Below are 18,366 nucleotides of genomic sequence, written 5' to 3'. Positions count from 1 at the left end.
CAAAGACAGTTAGATTACATCAGAGAATTAATGCTAAAGCAAATAAAAAATAATAATAATAATTTTATGGCCCACAATAGCTTTTCATTTCAGTGGTTAACTACATGAAAACAGCAAAAAAAAAAAGAAAAAGGAGTTGAACTATTTGGACTGCTGGCTACTTCCCAACGTGGATTATAATATATCTGTTATAGTGCTAACTGGTGTGTTTGTATGAGAGTGCATCAGTGCAGTGTGAGTTTGTATCTGCCTATGCGTGCATGTATGCATGTGCCTGTTTATTTAGGCAGAGTGCGCGTGTTTGCACAATGTGTGTTTTGTTTAGCAATACTTGTGTGTGTATACTGCTGGTCCAGGTGATCCTGGGGCCGTGGTGCGGTTTGTGGGGAGAGAAGCGAGCGAGAGAGAGAGAGAGAGAGAGAGAGACAGAGAGAGATAGGAGAGAGGCCCATGCAGCTGTATTTGGAATAAACAGACATTACCCTGCTGTGTTCTAATTTACTGCAGAGTGGGAATTAAACTTTAAGCTCGTCCCGCCCCTCTGCACTCTTTTCTTCTGGCCATCAACAACTACTTGCACAATGTGAGTTATTAAAGTGTTACTCCACCCAAATTCTGTCTTTTTAGTATCAAATTAACAACCCCTATAGGCTTGAGAGGTGGTTGTAAAAGGGGGGGCATCCGCACAGAATCAGCTTCCGGAGGAACTGTGGATTTCCCGAGTGCAATAGAGACATATAAAAGCAGCATATGAAGACTATTTGAGCCACGACACATTGTCTTATAAAACCATAAATGTGTTTTACTTCTTTCTGTCATTTTTGTTGCTTACTTATGCATTGCATTATGGAAAATTGCCCCCCCCCCTCCCAAATTATAGTCAACTCCACATGAGCATTCTCATATTGGTAATAATCATTAAAAAATTGCTCAAACATTGCGTAATCATAAGTGCAAGGATAATTCCCTTTGTGGTAATGTGTATGACCAGAATAATTACCAGGTTAAATATGCAACCAGATCTTGCCAAGAGCTTTCTCTTACTGCAGGTTTACACTAGAGGATGACATGTGGCTTTCATATAAGAATTAGTCTAAACAGGTTGCTCTTTCTCTCTCTCTCTCTTGCTCTCTCTCCCCCTGTCTTGATGTTTTGCAACCACCAGGCCCACCACCTGGATGAGTGGATGACAAACAAACTGCACATTTTCCCTTCCAGTAACTGACCAAATAGATATTTATAACCACCTGGTCACCTCCTCTACCCACTGATGCCCCCCCCCCACACACACACCCAACAACCCTCCAGCCATGGCTCCCTTTAAAGATCAGTTGTGTCACTTCTGGCTTTGTTCTTAAACAAAGAGAACTGCCCCTCATCTGCCCGTAATTGGGCCTACTCTTGGAATGTGCTTGATGTTTCCCGCGCGGGGACACCGCCACTCCAACAGACAGGGAAAGGTTTCTGGGACATAGCAGACAAATGAGTGGAAGCTCGTCCACTGATCTCTACTTTTGACCTAATTTTTTTTTCTTTCTTTTACTTTTTTCATCCCGTCCCTCTTTCTTTTAAACTCTGTTTCACACTGTTAGCCACCAACTGCATCATAATGATGGATCCCCCCACTGAAATAAAGAAATCCCATGCTCACACTAAATGGAACGGTCTGCAGATTGCCCTCCCCGGATCTGCTCGGTTTCTCTGAGTTGCACCACCTCGCTAAGGTGGAGCAGTTGGATGCGCTACAAGGCCAATCTTCAGCACATGTCACGAGCAGTTACTGAGGTGATGTTGACCATGCACAGATGGTTGAGAGAGGATTGGAGGGTGTTTACTGCATTGTTACTAAAGGGAAGCAATTTGGAGAGCTCAAATTCCACTTGCAAGGAAGGAAAAAATGTTAAAACAGTAGTTGGCATCCTACCAAAAGCCTGAGCCCCTAATTGTTCTCATTAATAGCAAATAATCTCAAAGTGCTTACTCTGTATTCTGGGAAACATTATGGGGTTATGTTTAAAATGTGTACATCTGGGAAGTCTCAGAGGATTAGTTTAGAAATTTGTCTGCAACAATCACATGAAGCTCAAGTGAAAAGTTTTAGCGCTCTTACGCTCAAACCGCAGATACGCCAGAGTCTTTGTGTCGGTGTTGTGCGCCTTTTGGTGTTTAAGCAACCTTGTCCCCAGAATCCAACCCTTTGGTTTTGGTCATGACTCATTTACTCCTGAATCCTTCACCTTTCACCCCCAGCTCCACTCTCCATGTCACTCGCTAGCTAACCTGGATAAGTAAATACATGATGTAATGTGTGGTTTTTGCCTCCACCCCCACCATCCTCCACACACACATACAGAGGTGATTAAACTGGAGCCCAGCAGTTTGAGGTGGAGCTGGCAGTAGATGAGCAAAATGGAAGGGAATTTAACTGGGCTGATTTGGGGTAAATATAATGGAAAAGGTGGGCTCATGCAGGTCACCAACAGTGCAGGACCTGGGCTCAGTTTGAGAGTATTTTCAGAAATTCTGAGAAAGTTGGCATCCTCTGATATCTGCCTAAAAAACTACAAAGTGCTTTGCTTGTCTTAAGAACTATTCATTTGATCCGTTTCATACCTGGCGGACATATTGCAGGAATCAAAGTAAGTAGTGCATTATCAAGAATGTCAGCTCATAATGACATCTGTGACACTGGGTGCTGCACTAGTTGCTGTCAATTTAAACAAATATGAGCAGTCTTGGCGAAATGCTTCTTGGAATTCAGCCCAAGTTCAACTAGAATGTTATTTAAGCAGTATCTTAAGTTTTTGCATTAGAAAAAAAATGGTAGGTAGTTCTGTTAAAGTTCAAACACATTAATTTTCTCTACTGTGAATTGGAATTTCTTCTAAAAATGCATATTCATGCAGATTTGGGATCATGAGCTGGGAATGGGTGTGGTGATGGTCTTTTAGACTGCATATGCAAAGGGAGTTCACAGGTCAGGTAATTGCTTTCCACACCCTGAAACAAAAGAGATTTTCTCTGGCATGACGTTCCTCCTCTATTAACAGCATGAACCAAAATTAACATTTGAATAGGGTTGCAAATAGGGAGGTTAGGCTAATGCTGTGCTGCAACAATTACAGTCGTGGAATGAGTAGTTAGCCTCTTTTAGGTATTATTTTAAACAAAGATGTTTTTGTTTTTCATTACATTTATCATTCTTTTCATGGGTAAAGAACTTCGAGGTCTCTCTTAGTGCTAATATGATTTATTGGGAATAGATCTGTGCCAGAGATGCTGCATATTATACTACAGGCTGTTTTCTCTGGGTAGGGATTCTCCATCCAAGCAGCCTGTAGATGAAGTCAGGCCAGCGGCTCCACCTTTCCCCCAGTTGTCTGGGCTCAAGGTTTCAGGATTGGGCTTGCTGACTCCAGCACACGGCAGGCACATCTCTCTCCTCTGGGGTTCTTTAGGGTCCACTGTCATTCAAATTCCCTGCTGCAGTTTATAAGTCTGATGCCTCAGTTCACTGTCACCTGACTTCTGTCATTGTGTTTGCTTGTGTGAGTGAAAGTGAGCTTGTCGAGAATAAGACGTCTTTACATCATGTGTGATTTTAATTACAATGACAGAGCAGTGACACCTTTTAATATTCAAGCCTCTTGTTTGTTGTTGTGCCAGTGCTGGTGTCACTTTTGTTATCTGACTTGGAAAACTTAGTTCAAAGCTTAACTTTAAGTAAGTTTAATGCAAGCAACGTTAAAGAAACAGTGTGACAATTTGAGAAATACTTTCTTCCTCTCTAGTCAAAATTATTTATGTTGGAACCGAAACAAAGTGGCTTAAAAAGAGGGAAAACTTAGCTCTCTATAAAGGCAGGAAAGAGGGGAAACAGCTACCCTGGTTCTACACAAAGGTTAAGAAATCTGGCTCTTAACATGTATAAAGGGCAGGGATTCTATTGGTAAGAAACAGAGTGAACATATTACCTTAAATGTCGAGTGACCACCAGTTCCTTAAACATTTTCCTTTTACAGAAAGCACCTTTTTACATATTTGAACGTCTAAGCCTGCCTGGTTTGTGTCTGCAGACAGAACCCTTTTGGTGTGGGTGAGTCAGCATACTTCACCGAGGCTGTCTTTAGACGATGAAACTTATCAAGAAAAGTTTGGATATACTCTCTTAAGCATGTCATGAGACTAGCCTCACTCCTTACCAAGCCAAGAGAATATAGATTATGTGTCCAAACATATTGGAATTCCTTATTCCATTTTAAGATACAAGTCCAATGCAGAGGAAATGGAAGCATTCAGAAAAAAAGAACGCTGGGTAAATTACAAACCGTGTAAGTTATTACTTGTGGGTGACGTTGGACATTTCGCGTTTTAAGGCCGCCGTTTGAGTATCTGTCACTTTCACCTCCATGTAAAAGTAAACTTACTGGTAAAATAGACAGCCTTAGAGAGGAAAGTGCCAGAAAGATTAATGAGGTGTGCCTTTCGCTCATTCGCTCTGTTTAAGTGCGCAGGCCATGGGTCGATGTGTGTGGGGGTCCATGTAGGGTGGGCGTAAGGGGTAACGTGCTGAAGTAAACAGGCAGCGAACACAGCAGGGTGATGTTTCTCTCACTTAGCTCTATGCACATCAAACAAGAAGCTTGTGTTTCCTTGTTTAGACATCTTTTCTAGCTTATTTTTTCCAAGTGGTAGCATCTTCAATCTGCACCCTCGCTATTCTACCTTATTACACACTTAGTGTAGGTTTAGTTAAGTGAAGAAGATTTAAATGGAGAAAGTTGACGTCATTAAAATGTTGGGTAGAAATGTAAGTGATGTAATGCATTAATTTATTGGACTAACAATAACAAAACTGCTTAGTATTCACCAGACAAATACATTTATTCCCCAAATTAAATAATTAGCACATTAATAATTTAATATTTTGGAAAATTGTCTTGAGTTGGGTGTGTGGCAGGCAGGACTCAACAGATGGAAGCATACTTAAAATCACAGCTTTATTTATGCTGGCAAAAAGGCAGAGAAAACAAACAGTAACAGTAACTGAGAAGGATTGTAACAGACTTAAAAAAAAAAGGAAAAGAAAGCCAAATAGACTGAGAGATAAAAAGACTGCCGGACTAAAACTCTCACACCATGAGGAAGAATACAACAAAAGAACACACACACACACACACATTATATGTACAAGAGGAGAATAGGGCAGAGTGGACACACCTGTGGAAGACAGCTAAACAGAATCTGACTGATAAGACAGGGGAAGCAAAATCTGAACAGCACATGCAGGAGACAGACAATCAAAACAGGAAATAACACACACTGAGACCGGACTAAGACACGTGAACTTCATATGGCGGTTGGAGATAAACAGACATGAAGACACGAGTGAGAAAAGGATAAAACATAGATGATTACAGAAACAGGAAGGGAGAAAGACGGGGACCAGGACAACAGACCTATAAACATGACATGACAGGCAAACCAGACAACCACAGAGACAGGACAGGGAGAGACCAGACAGACACAGGGGACTGACCGGGGAGACAGAAAGGATAACAAAACACGGAGAACAGACAGACTACAACAGGAGACACAGATGACAAGATACAGAGACGAGACAAGGAACAGACTGGACATGAAGGCGAACTAATGTAATAAAAAGGAACCAGGAACTAGAGATAACAAAACTCAGATGCACTAGAGAACACAAAACTCAAGACTAGGTAATACAAAACATGATTGTAAACTTTTCATAAATCCAAAGAAGTGAGTAGGAGTCCAGAACAAACTCAAAAACAGGGTCGAAGACCAAGGAGCGTGACAAAAATGGGCTAATTTTTACTCTTGCTAACAGGTGTAGCACATGTCTGTTGATCAAAATACCACAGCAAGCAGCCAGTCCAATAGAAACAGTGAAATATTGATATATTTACAGCTTCAATGTATGTTTTTTTTCTCTTATTTGTATAAAGTACATTTAATAAAGCACAGTAATTAATCTGCGGCAACAGAATATTGTGGCAGATCATGAAATACTCAACCTATAGTTTATTATTTTTGTGTTCTTTTGTGATTGCTCATCTTTTCAGTCTCATGTGCACCAATTTGTCTCTGTGCACACAAAATTTATATTTTCCACTTACATGGAGTGAAAAAGGTCACATTTGGAGGGTGAAGAAGTGGTGGTGGAGTGAATTATTTGATCACTCACACCAGGCAATTCAGTTCATACATGTAACAGATCTTCATATTACATATGTATTTATTTTTAATACATTATTAATCACAAATGCAGTTCTAGTTTGAGAATTAGAAATAATCTGGTTAGGATTAGGCAATAAAACTACTGTGTTAGGTTTGAAGAAAATTTTTTTTTGAAACCCTCTTCACGATACTGCTTTTTTGTGATTATTTCATATTTTGCTATGATACTTTATTGAATATATTGAATATGTATTCCAAATTCACTTGTGCTTGTAGCGATACACCCTAATACACACTTCAGGGTGTATTGCTACAAACACAAACACATTTTTTTCTTTGTTACTGTCTGTACCTGCATTAAAGTTTAGGGTTTGTTACTTCCAAGAAAGTGCCTGTTGTTTTCTTCTCCAGCCCTGATTATGACTCTATGAGTGCAGAAAATGATGCCTATTACACAGTCCATGAGTAAAATTTCTCTGGCTGTCATTTACAAGGTGAGTACTTTGCCCTTAGGACCTCTGTGGACCTAAACAGAGACCTACATGTGTTTGACCAACCTCTGTGTTTTTAAATGATGTTTCACACTGTCAGGGTTAACTTATCTGAGTAGGGAAAAAGAACCAGGGAATAGACATATCCTCTGGAAAGGTTTGGAATGTTTTTACTATGGCACGGGGATCACAATCAGGGCAAGAGTTGTGTTGTCCAGAAGATGTTTCTTAAGTTTTCTCAGTTATCATTTTTAATTGTCAATTTAAATATTTAACCTGATAATCTCAAGTAGAGTCAGACCACCTAATCTTGGCGTGATGCCTGGTAAAGCTGAAAAGACATGCCAAAACAATATTCGTTTCCCCTAGTCTCATGGTCTGTGCTTATGATGATATGATAAAGTGTTTATCTTAATGGTAAGTAATGCTGTTTTCAATACAAAGAATGTGAATTGTACATATCTTGGTATCTAAGCATGGTTTGGAAACATATGCACATGTTGAATTGGTTGGATTCCTGTTCAGAAGAGAGAGAGACGGAAAAAAAACCCCATACACAGTCCAAGTTTGGATTGGTTTCCAGTTGTCAGAAATACCCCCTTCTTTCAATCTCCTTCGTCTTCCCCCTTCCTTTCTTTACTTTTCTACGAGAAGAGCTGAGAGATGGGACCGCAAGTCCCCTCAGAGGCTTGGTCCTCCATCACAGTATTTTTAATGGATGTCAGATGTGTGTGAGAGGAGGCCATAGCGTGAGTGTGTTTCATGTTAGTTCTCAGCATGATGAGCAGGGAAGCAGCTGGAGATGAACAGAAACCGCCTCTCGCCCCCAACAATACCTCCATTTTTAATCCCTACTTCAGTCCTTCCAAGTAATGTTCTCCTGCTTTTCACACTGTAATATATTGGCATTAATAAAGGCAAACAAAGGCAAACATTCTGTAATGGGAGAGGAAGATATTTTGGTTTCCTGGAGAACCAGACGGCAGTCTCTTTAGTTTTTCTCACTATAAATCTTGTGGCAGTTTCAATGGTTGGATAGCCATGCACTGTTTCCCTCAGTTGATTACAAAGGAGTTCAAGGCAAACTGCTCTGTTATTGCTTACAGCCACAGTACCTAATAATATGCTACAGTGAAGCACTTCAATCGCATGCACTCTCATACAATATCAATTTGGACCTCTACGGGAATATGTTATTCACCAAAGCTACTCCTGAAGAGAGGTTGTTTTTTTTGTTTTTGCTATGAGTGGCATCCAAATGAGCTCAACTAAAGGCCATCCCCTCCCGACAATGGAGCTCACATCCCAATTGCTTAATAAGAATTCAACTTTCCCACAGACTTCTTTGTTGGAACAGCACTCTTTTACCACAAGCATTAAACACTCCAGCTCACATTTCTTGTGACTTCTCAGTAACTTTTTATTTGTATCGCTTGAGTTTTTTTTCTTTCTTTGCAGCATTGTCCTCGGGGAGGGCTTGAGGATAGTGCTGGACTGCTAAGCTAAATGAGGGAAAAATACAGCATGGGGTGTTTGTTGCATTTTATAAGGTGACTGAAACTATGTGTTTTGCAATTGAGTACCAATGAGTCAATATGAGTAGTTCTCACTCATCAACAAACCGAACTGCTTACGGTGAGTAAAACCAAGTGGGGGGATGGTGCATGGGCCAAACCGCTAAGTGGTGTGAAAGGAGATGAAAAGTGTTTATTTCAGTAAGGACCAGCATGGTCAAAAGAAAACTGTTATTTCCATCTGCAGCAATTTATATTTGGAGGTAGGGCTCTGGTTTGAAAACTCTTCCCCCTTCCATTTTTATAATGGAAAGTCTGAGAAAAGGACAGGCATTGGTGATGACAGAAATTACAACTAACAACTAAGTCAAACATAGTGGAAAAAGGAAGAGACGGGTTGCAAAGGGGCTTTCGGAGTCCACACTAGATGACATTCTCTAATAGATGTGTCAAAGCATATCAGCTAAACCCTTAGACTACTGTATGTCGACTGTTAGTGCGATCAGGTGATCTGGCACACTAAATGAGCCACACTAGTGTTTTCTGATTTTTAGAAACAACCTCTACTTTAATAGGTGGTCTCTTCTTCTGTCCATACAGATATGAGTACCTACTTATATATGTGATCACCTCTTTTAACACAGTCAAAGCACGTAATAATTTTCCCACTCATCTGGGTTTTCTCTGTGTGACAGAGTTATTGAAATTTGATTTGATTTGATTTAACCTCTGTTAACCAGGTGAACAGTTTATCATCATAAATGCGTCTTAACTTGAACAAACACAAATGGAAATAATGTAAAGTAAACAATAACGATGTGTCATTAGCTTACAATAAGTGATCACACAGAGGATCAGAGGTGGGTGTAAAAGTGAAAAAACAAAGCAAAACCATTAACCAGTTTTTGTGTAATGCCACATGGCTGCTGGTGGATGCCATAGTTTTCCAAAACTCTCCCATGCCCAATAAAGCACAGTTTTTGTTGTGTTGGAATCTGCTCCGACACAGACTTCTGTTTTCCTCTACTTCAACCTGAGCCCAAATTATTTCCTAACCAAAACCAGTCATTTACTGTAATGCATGTACTCAATCCAGCCTACCCTTAATCTAAACCAGTTATCTCCGCAGCGCTCAGTCATAACCTTTTCAATAGACTAACATAGCCAGAAAGAGCAATGTTACAGGAAACATGCACCAGACTTCTTAATTACGGAAAGTTTAGTGTAGACAGAATGCCAAAACCAAAGGAAGAGGAAAAATATGCTCATTTTAAAACCCGAAACAGAGAAAGAAATAAGTACAGACAAGCTTAAATCAGGAGAGGGTAATTTCTGAAGGTGGAAGGTAAAGACCACTTGGGTTGATGCAGGTTGCCTGATCATTGGAGAATTTGAGCAGGCAGCCAGTTGGTAAGCTCTGCAGGATGGGGGCGGAGGGCCTCATTATATCTCTCTCCATGTCGGGCCCTTAAGTCCGTCTCCTCAGCGCCTGCTCTGTTTGTTTAGAGAGCCAGAGCCTTTTAAAGCTACGTTTGGCCTAATGAGCCCATTATCTGCCAATGATCCACAAAGAGGCCCTCCTCTCACTTACTCCCTCTCCCTCTTCCTCTCTGTGTAGTAGCTTGCCCTCTCATGCTCTCCTCTCACCCTATTTTTCTGCCACTTACCCCCCCCCCCCCCCCCCCCCCTTTTTTTTTTTCTGGTGCAGTCTACCCTCTCCTCTAAGTTTGCCTTGTTTAGCTCATTTTCCCCTCCCTGCTGCCCTGCTGTTTTCCCAAACCTGTCACACACTGTGCTCATTTCATTTCCTCAGGACAGCAGCGTAACCTCCTTCTTTTTTTAAAAACACCCGCCTCCTTCTCCGTTTTATGCTTGTTGTTGGGAAGTACTTTAACTGCCTTACACCTGCAGATAACGTTGACTCTCTTCATCACAGCTGATGGCATGAGTTACCTGTAGGAACAGAGAGTAGTTTATTCCAGTGAGTGTTGAAGAAGATTTGTAGGGACCCCTTGTAAGAGCACAAAATCGGCAGTATTCCTCTTTGGGAATTGAAAGTGTTATCTATGCAGCCTTTTATATCTACTGTAGGTGTTACAGGTGTGCAGGCACAAGAGGCTGGTGTTGATCAGCTGTGTTTTCAGGGCGTGTTCCACCTTTAACACCAAAAACCTTATTACGGTGATCTGGCAATAGAGGAGAAAACAGAAGGAATGCTGTCCTCATGGCTGTACCCACAGCAGGATTAACTGCACGAGCTGCACTCTCCAACCTCCACAAGCTTGACGGCCCCTCTCACAGCTGCTTTTGTCTTGCTCTCAAAAGAAGGAGGGTGTGAGGAGGTGGGAGGAGAGGAAAGAAGAAAAAGACAAAGAAAATTAATCTGCTGGGTGCAGGATCTTAATTCGATTTAATGAAGGGAGCTTGAAGTCTGAGAGGCTTTATGCTCACACACTTCCTCGGACACGTACGCATGCACACACACACACTCAACGCTCACTCATGTAGGTCTTATTGATCTGTTGGAACAAACCTATTATGGGCAATTATGTTATTCGCCAGCCGTGGCAAATCCATTCCTTTGCTTTTATTACTTGCAAATACATGGAAAGGAACTCTATTAAGCTTGAACGTGATGCTTCCTGTTCACTTTGGGTGTGAGATCGGAAATCTGTGTTTCCGTCTGGCTGTAATACGTCTGTCCCACATCACTTTGAACCTTTCAGAGGAAAAGACTGTAGAAGAAAAATGGCTCAACATTTGTTGTTGTTTCTTTTTGCTAAATTGTTGACCCGGAAATTATTTGACTAATATGATTTTATGCACTCCCGCAACCAGAGTGTAATTTAATATGCTAACTGCTAGCTCACTTTTGAATGCATATGTAGCTGCTTGGGTTAAACTCGTAGAGCTAAAAGTCATGTGGCACACCAGACCTGGGCTTAAAGCAAAACAATCACATAAGAAGGCCTCTCTTTGCACCACCTTTTCAGCCCAATCCCCTCCCTTAAGAAAGAACAAGCAAAACCAGTCTTTCCATCTCTCAACCAGTGCAGGAGAAGCCTATTACTATGTTCATCTTCTCAACATTTGACAGGTGGAAGTAGAACTTTGGGGTTTATGTTTTAATTATAAAGAATTCCAGATGTGGAGGGGGGCTCATAAATTAGAAGCAGAGCTACTCAAATGTCTTTTTTCAAAGGGACCAAGAGGGTCAGCATCTGCTTCTCATTGTAGCCAATGTTATTAAGGGCCCTGACTACAGAAAGGCCCAAGTCCCCTGTCTGGCCCCACAATAATTGACACTATTAAATGTGCCTAAACAGATTTAGAGCGTCCAGAAAAGTTACATTTGTCTTGCAGAATGACTCTAATCATCTATTTTAGATTGAAAGGACCTGAAGAGGAGGAACCAACCACATAATCTGCAAAATGATAGAGGGGGAGAGAGAAAAGGAAAGAGGCAAAACAGAAAGTGGAGATGATTGGGGGGAAAAATGCACAAATACAAACAAATTAGAGCAGAATGGCTCTATGTAGGAATGCCAGGGAGGGTGGGAGGGAATGACAGAGAGGAGGACCAAGGTCTGAACTTTATTACCGCACTCCAGATCTTGCTCTACAGGCTGGAGCTAGTTGAGCTGAATGTACATGGATAGCTTTACAAAAGCACCAGTCATGACAGACCATCTGCTCCACTTCTCTGGTGATCTTTTAAACCTACATAAATGCAGTTTTTTTTTCTTTCTTCACAGAATGATGCAATACCCTGAGTGATTTTTTAAAAATTTTCTCTGGGGCTTGATTCATTCTATTGGCCGGTGTTTGGGAGTGGACATACTTAACAAGGTACGGGTTTGATTCTTAATACATTAGTCTTATTCCGGGGGGACATGTTTGAAGCCCTTCTGCTGCTGCCGAATTGGGAACGGAGGCAGAGGGAGGTCCTGCGAACTCATTGGCTGCGGTACTCATGTTTGTAGTTTTGGCCAATGGATGAAACAGGGTTGCAACTGAGGGAACAAGACAAGATGCATGGGGAGGGGTAAGTTTGCGCTTGGGTTGGTGTGAGGGTGTGATGTTTCTCCACAGTGTGCAGCTGGGGGGAAAAAAAGAAAAAGGAAAAGAGTAAAAAAGAAACTCCTTCATCCAAAAAGTGGAGCCAGATCAGCAGAGGTAAAGTGGGGCAAGAATTCTCAGGGGTGTGATTGAAAGGGTGAGAAGTTAATTTGGCAGCTTTTCCTCTTCGCTTTGCTAATGTTTCCTCTCAGGACTAAACACCCTCAGCACCCCTCGCCACCACCTCGCCTCTCCAAACTCTGTAACCCCCCCTCCATACACCCCACTACTTCATCACACAATCACCCAACTTCCACTTCTGGCCCTTTCCAAACACACACAAACTTCTGCCACCCTGCCTGTGCTGCAGTTTGCTTCTTCAAACATCCACAAGTTTTGTCTCTAATTCTCACCGCGCCTCCTCTTCCTCGTTTCCCTCTCATCGTAAGCTGACCGCCTCCCCCCCAACGCGCCGCCTCCCCCGCTCCCCCACACCCTCGTGAAAAAGCACCCTCCATCACAGCAGTGCACACTGACCTGAGACGAAACCTTTTCTCCCCAGGAAACATCCTGCTCTGAAACACTTTGGCTCAAGTGTGTTTTCTCCTGGGACTCGAAGAGGAGGACAGGGTGGGGGTGTCTGAGGTGATGGTGGTGTGGTACTTGAGCTAAATGGAGACCATGTTGGTGTATCTTCACGGCCTGTCAATCAGAAGCCTGCTGATGTGTAGGGGGGCTCTGCTACAGCTCAGGATAGGATGAAGGGTCACATGGGGCACTTGTGGAGATGGTGGTGGGTAATGGGGTCGATGTGTACATAAATGTGTGCGTGTGCATGTGGTATGTGTGTTACACAGCAGAGAACCACATGGTGTCCTTGCTCTCCTCACTCACCACACGCAGGATCGCTCACATCAACAGGAGCGTGCTGCTGGCGTGGAAAAAGGGAAAGATGTTGGTTGAATAGACTTAACCTATCTTGACTTTGTTGCTCTTTTTCAGATTTTAAAATAAAATTTCAAATTAACCTGAATTAACCTGACTGAAAAGATCACAAATCATTGAAAAATGAGCAATGAAATCTACATTATCTTACTCACAGCTCTTTTAGGTTAGATGACTTGTGCTTGTGTCATTCAGACACCTGCTTTCTTACAAACATAAAACCTGAGAAACACCAGAAGCTACACGCAGGGAAGAAAAAAGGCTTACTGTAAGGCTTATTGTAACTCTTACTGTAACTGACATGTAGTATAATACATTTTGGTGTTGCTTTTACTGTCATGTTAAATGGAAAAGAAACACAACAGGGTGGGGTTTTAGAATGAAAGAAAAACTCTACCTTTGATCAGAGGTCTACTTGGCATTCCTGTTTATTTAATGCTGACATGGTGGGCAGAGATCAATCAAAGGAAAACAACACAGAGAGTAGAATGACTGAAAACTCTGGAGCCTCCTGCTTTGCTTTAGGCCACACATGGTTGGGAACATAAGCCAAACGTATTTGAGATCTTCACTTTTTATAAGTTACAAATGAACTACAATATATAAGTAATTCTGTAAATACTGATGTACACAATGTGTGATGTGGGAGAGTGTAATAACAACGACTCACCCTGAAACACTGTGATAAAACCTCAGGAAGATAAGAGTAATTAGAAACTGGCCTAAAAATGGAATTTCAGTGAAGTATCTGATGGATATACAGCACCATACAGAAGGCATCTGGTTGGTTTCACAGCAACCATGTCAAAATCACAAACTGTACATCAGGAAATATAAAGAATTGTCTCCTGAAACAACATACAAAGCAGTCCAAAACACAGATGTCCTGAGCCCTAACTTGGTTGTAGATAAGTCAAGGGACAGAGGCAACTGAGACAGGCTAAATCCACAGAAGAAACTCAGCAAAGTGCTCATATAACTGGCCATTGTACTCAAGTTCACCTCAAATAACTGGTGCTGTGTCACAGCTAATCATGGTCATACCATTTTTCCCTTTTTATGTACTGTTCTCTGTGCAAAAAATAAAAATATTTGTGGCATCATTTCTGAAAGGATTCTTACATCATTTTGGTGGCTAAAGCTGTTGTGAAATCTATGCACATCTATGAACACTGTACATGTTCAGCTTAAGCATGTTAGTGCAGCAGTTTGTTTTTTCTTCGTTCTGACATAGTGGTTATTAAGTGTAGGGAATCTAAACCTACAGGATTTAGGGTGGGGTTGTACCATTGGGTACCAATAGGACTGACATCATTTTATAGCTCTAACTCATTCTGTTACCACTAACTGTGCTGTATGTAGTGAAACACTAATCAAACATATTTGCACATACGCCCATGTCATGCACCTATATTCACAAGTGCACACTTACACGTCATTGCATACAACAAAAAGCATGATCTCACACATCCAAGTACGTTCAACCTGTCATAAATTTCTAGCCGCCTCCATCCCTCTAAGTACCACTGGGGTCCCCATTGCGTGAGCACTTCTTTTTAGCTGTATTATTTCTTGACATTCCCAGACAATGTCAATGGGGGGATTACAGGACTCTAACAATGATGTAATCACATATCACTGACTTTTGATTGAAGTGTGAAATGCATTGTTATCCTTGTTGGATGCTAAAGCTAATCTTACAGAGTCAAAGTGAGCATGTGCTTGTGGTGTGATTGGGACCTTGTACTGTAAAAATAATAATATACTGTATGTTTTAAGCCTGCAAAGATCCACTTGCTAGCATAAACGTTAAACTCACAATGTTTTGTATTGTATACACCGCCATGCTTGCCTGCAGTTTGTATGTTTCAGTGTGTAGGTGCAGGACTGCATTTATGTGTCTAAATACATTCTCTTTCCCCAAGGACTGCCATGGGTGCTGAATAAGAGGACACGCGGCTAACACACAGGTTGCGGTGTGGTGTGAGACAGGCCAGGTCGGCTGGTGACAGTGTGCAGCACCCTCTCCTGCCTCATTTATCTGCTATGGCAGTGGACAGAATGTAATTTCCTGCAAGGGGGAGGCCCGGGGGATGGAGCGGTTAAGGGGGATGCAAAGAACATCAAAGGCCCCTGAAAGCTATCAGGAACTTGAGTACTGCCAGCACTGCGTGCCAACTCGCCAGTCCTCGTTCACCCTGTGGTGCACCCGGACATCAGCCATGGATATGCACACAATTCACAGTGTTTGTTAATATGTGAGTGAGTGTGTGATGAGGATAAAAATACCCCTCCATTTAGAGGCTCAGACACCTTGAGCTGTGGCACTCAGAACAGCCATTAGGCATGTTGCAAGTATGAGGAGAAGGTCGCAGTTTATCATTCCTGCCACCCTACCTCTCCAACACAGACACCCTCTTGGTATTTCCTCTGTCTCTTCCTCCACCTTCAGCATCGGTTCCGCCGGCTGGCTGAGAGTCCTTGAGTTGCTATCAGCAGAGGTGAGGGGAGAGCAGGAAGGTTTGGTGAAGACCATTTGGTGCAGATGTGAGAGTGGAACCTTTAAATTTGAATCCAGTTGCATCAGTATGCTGTGGCTGTATACTTGTGTTTAGCTTCTACAACCATGAATGCTCACAATCCCTTTTGCTGTATTCCCAGTGTGGACAAAAAAAGTACTAAAAATCTTACATTCATCCAGTTACGTTGGATGTTTATGTGTGGTGTTTTGCGATGTGATGTGCAGTTACATACATTTTAGTTCACATTTATGGCAATACACAAATATGTGTCTGTGAGGACGGAGGGACAGCTGTTATGACAGGAAGTAATAAGGTAACCCGAGGTGGATTTTATCTCTGCCTTCCCTAAATGCCCGCCTTCTTACTTCTTTTTATGTGGTATTAAACAAGTCATTTTTAAAGACTAGAGGAAACTGTCCATTCATGTTCTAGATTAGATTAATGTTATAATGATTAATGTTTATATACAGATTTTATACAACTATAATTTTTGACTTTGTGTTTAACAAAAGTTGATGTTGCAATGTAAGTCAAAACTCATTAGACCAGGAAACATTTTCTTGTATTGTCCAATTTTGTTGGGCAAATTGAGCCTCAGTTTCCTGTTCTTACTTGGCAGGAGTGTTACCCAATATGGCCTTCTGCTTCTGTAGCACGTCTGTGTTCTGGAGATGCTCTTTTGCATACCTTGGTTGTGACGACTGGCCATTTGAGCTTCTTGTTGCTCTTCTATATCAGATCAATGCAGCCTGGCTATTGTCTTTTGAGTTGCTGCAATGTGATTGGCTGATTAAATATTTGCATTAACCAGAAGGTGAACAAGTGTACCTAACAAAGTGACTAATGACTGTATAGAAGTCATATTTACTACCTCAGTTAAGATAGTTCAGTTGCTATATGTCCATGTTGTGTACTATACTCTATGTACAAGTTATGAACTTATCAAAAACATGCCTCAGATCGCACATAATACAATTTTTCCTCTAAAATTTAGATGACAGTTTAACACACGTAAATACTAAAATATGTCACAGCCCATTTAATGTGATATAAAATCTGCCATTGTTAGCTCGATACCTGTTGACATCATTCATGCTGACAATATATTCTACTTCTGATGGATACATATTTTTTGGTGGACCCTCCCTTTCCATGTGTGGCGAAGATGGCAGCTGCTGACTGTGAAACGTTTACAGTGTTTCATACTGAAGGGTTTGACTGTTTTGTGTATACAGTACCTTCTGGGTACACTTCATAAAGCTGTAGCCTACCTGAAAAATATTCACTCTTATTCTCTCAAAACAGCAAATGGATAAGTATGGCAGTAGATGATTCAAGACACAGCCATTTAAATCGCTTGCATCAATTTGATTGTTGTTAGGCCTCAGAGAATCATAACATTTTCTCCATCCACTAGCCAGCTGCATACACTGGAGTGCTCAGTGGTTCCTATCTAGACCTATCACTAACAGGATGCCAATGGAATGCTTTTGTCGTAGTCTGTGCATTACTGTGTGTGGGAGGTCATATTAGTGACCTCCACTCGTTGCCTTCCGCTTTCACTCAGTCTGTTACATTTGTGCATTTCAGCACAAGACCACCTTACTTTGTCTGTCAGTACCTCCACCTCCTGATGGGATGCTTAACCTGTTTACTTGAAAGGATGGAGCTGGAGGTCTGGTCAAGGCTACAGAGGTAGGACACCGGGGGTGGGATATCTTATCATGGCCATCAGAAATGCCTTGTCGGCAGCCATTCATTGGGGTTGGGGAAAATAAACCAAACTGCCCCAGATAACCGTAGACCACGGGGGTCCCCTCTCCCCTTTCCCCACCCGTCTATCACTCTTGCTCCCCGTCTCTCTCGCTTTCTTTCTGTGGCTGGTTTTATTGGAGAGGAAACAGAAAACAGAAAGCCTCAGTGTGGGAAGCCACTTGTTATCTGAGAGTCTTGGGAATCGAGGCCTCGGCAGAGGCTTCACTCAGCGCATTAATGAAAGCAGGACAATTTGGCCGCTTTCGTTCCCAACATAGTTAGACCCCCATCCTCATTTGAGTGCAGGTACTCCTGCTTCTATTTGCCTCCCATCCGCAGTGTTGCTTTTTCCTGTTCATCTGCTCCACATCTTCTATTCTGGTTCCCTCTCCTTCTCCTCTCCTTTTGGGGCACAGTGACCTGGTAATCCCACAAATTGGGCAAATGTTTGGAAATGCTTAACAGTTGCCGTATTGCAACAGTTGAGCATTTCCTGTAAAACAGTAACTTGTGAATGTAATGAATAGCAACATGGACATTTAACAATTTAATAATTTCATTATTTCTGCATGTGAATATTTTACTCAGCATCAGCTCGTCTGGCAACAAGCTTTATGGTATCATGGAAAACTGAGAACATTTTGTGTAATTGCTATTGGCTATTTCAGAATATGTCCTGTATGTATTGCACACAGCCTGTTTGTTAGGTCTGGCTCTGTAGAAAGCAGGATAGACGGGCTTTTGAAAGTCACACATGGCCCCTTGAACCATGGAAAATCCTCTCTATTCAACAGTTCATTAAGGCTAGAAGATTTAAGTTTCCACAACTAAACAATGCAGCAGAGAGCCTCTAAGTTCACCTTTGTTTGCCAC

The sequence above is a fragment of the Maylandia zebra genome, linkage group LG19 (assembly GCF_041146795.1).
Source record: "Maylandia zebra isolate NMK-2024a linkage group LG19, Mzebra_GT3a, whole genome shotgun sequence".
Taxonomy (NCBI): domain Eukaryota; kingdom Metazoa; phylum Chordata; class Actinopteri; order Cichliformes; family Cichlidae; genus Maylandia; species Maylandia zebra.
This window is presented reverse-complemented; position numbering follows the sequence as displayed.